Source organism: Carlito syrichta, unplaced genomic scaffold (assembly GCF_000164805.1).
Source record: "Carlito syrichta isolate Samal-C Ts95f unplaced genomic scaffold, Tarsius_syrichta-2.0.1 Scaffold137413, whole genome shotgun sequence".
Taxonomy (NCBI): Eukaryota; Metazoa; Chordata; class Mammalia; order Primates; family Tarsiidae; genus Carlito; species Carlito syrichta.
Genome location: NW_007081509.1, coordinates 586,159 through 588,064, shown reverse-complemented (window position 1 = coordinate 588,064; position 1,906 = coordinate 586,159). Strand labels below are relative to the sequence as shown.

At 41.0% G+C, this 1,906-nt stretch overlaps 1 pseudogene across 1 annotated transcript; it reads right to left on the bottom strand.

Annotated features, from left to right (window-relative positions):
* Window positions 1-224: 224 nt before the first annotated feature.
* LOC103251223 lies at window positions 225-1,527 on the bottom strand (annotated as a pseudogene). The gene has a single exon (XR_503713.1). The product of XR_503713.1 is annotated as a voltage-dependent anion-selective channel protein 3 pseudogene (transcript).
* Between the last annotated feature and the right edge of the window lie 379 nt (window positions 1,528-1,906).

Sequence of the window (1,906 nt, the reverse complement as noted above, 5' to 3'; positions counted from 1 at the left end):
ACGGCAGAGGAAGGAATGCTAGAGGATGCTTTCCAGACCAAGCAATCAAAGATCACAGTGGGAAGCACTCCCTTCCACCTTTTTTTTTTTTTTTTTGGCAAAACATAGATATTTCTAATAAAATAATGTAATGTATTTTGGTGCCTGGTATGCTTGAAATTATGTAATTTATTTTAAAATGAGAAATGAATTCAGGTCATATTAGAATTCTTTTGTTTTTTTTCTTTTTTTATGTTCCAAATGTGATGGGTTTATTTTATTTTGCTCTGATGCAAAACCAAAGATTTCACTACAGCACGGAGACCAATATATTAAAAGGTCATGGAAAAGTGGGGTGGGACATGCAGGACATGATGTACAAATTGGAGGGTCAGATCTCTCCTAGAACATGACACTACACTGTCGCTGAGGAACACATTAAATTACTACTGCAGAACTGAACTGAAATGTGGCACAAACATGACAACTTCCAGGCATGCCTTCAAGCTCCTCCCTCAGGATGGACATGCAATCTCTAGACTTCAGTGTGGGAAGGACTACAATTCTTTGGAAGAATAAAAAGTTCACACTTTTGAAATTCCACAGAAGAGTTTTAAGGCCAAAACAGAGTGGGTTCATTTCTCTTTACTTCTAGGAACACATCAGATGCTTTACTCAAACCACATTAAGCTACCAGTTCAAAACCCAACTCAACCTTGTGACCTCCTGCACTGAAGTTCTTTCCATCAATTAAAGTTGACAAGGTCAGTTTGACTCCTGGTCGAAGGGTCTGAGTATAACCCAGTCCAATCAGGCTGGCATTATTTACTTTAGCAGACAGAGAAGTTCTACAATCCAGTTTGTATTTAGCAGCAATGCCAAAACAGGTGTTGTTACTGCCAGCTGTCCAAGCAAGGTTTATTGACGTTTCAATCTTCTCATTAACCTTCTGGTAGATAGAACCTCCAAATTCAGTGTCATCATTCACATGAGTGTGCAACTAGAAGTCTGCAGCCTTGTAACCCAGGGAAAAATTATTCTGTGACAGTTTGGATTTGGCTGTATCAAAACTCATCTGATAGCCAACAAGCCACCCATCTAAGGCCAACACAGTCCAGTCACAGATGGTTGGCCCAGAAAAATCTATATCAACATTACTGCCAAGACTGAAACAATCCTGTTTATAAGAGGCCTTCAATTTCCCACTCTTCTTTCCTGTGTTTGGTACGAATATGGTATCGAGAGTCAGTTTCAACCCTTCAGCCAACTTATTCTCCAAAGAGATCTCTGTCCCAAGAGTATTGTCTGTGTTCCATTTTGGGGTGAAGGTAAGTCCATAGTTGCAGACCTTATATTTGGTCTCTGGGTTGCCTGATGCTTTCCCTGTATCAGTGTAAGCATGACCAGAAGTAGAAAATTCCACTCCACTACAAGACTTGATTTTCAGATCTATCTTGACCATGCCAAACCCATATCCTTTGTTGAAGACATCCTTGGCAGCCTTTCCCAGGTCACAATAACTTGGTGTGTTACACATATCTCTGACCGGTTGCCCATCCCGCACCTTTGTTTTCGTAAAAGAAGTCAATTTTAATTCTTTATGGCTCAACACAGAATCATTAGCAAGACTAAAACCAAGGAAAAATCGATCCCATGAATCAAAGGTGGTATTAGCTTGGGTAGAGGAACAAATTTTCATAGATACTTTATGCAAGCAAAATAAACTGTACATGGTGTGTGTGCTCTTTTCTCCTTAAAAAAAAAAAAAAAGCAGCCGGGCTTGGTGGCTCAGCCTGTAATCCCGCACCTTTGGGAGGCTGAGGTTGAGTGGATTGCCTGAGCCCGTGGGTTCGAGACCCGCTGGGCAGCGAAACCTCATCTCTACAATAAATCAAAAAATTAGCTGGGCGTGGTAGCGCGCGCCTGT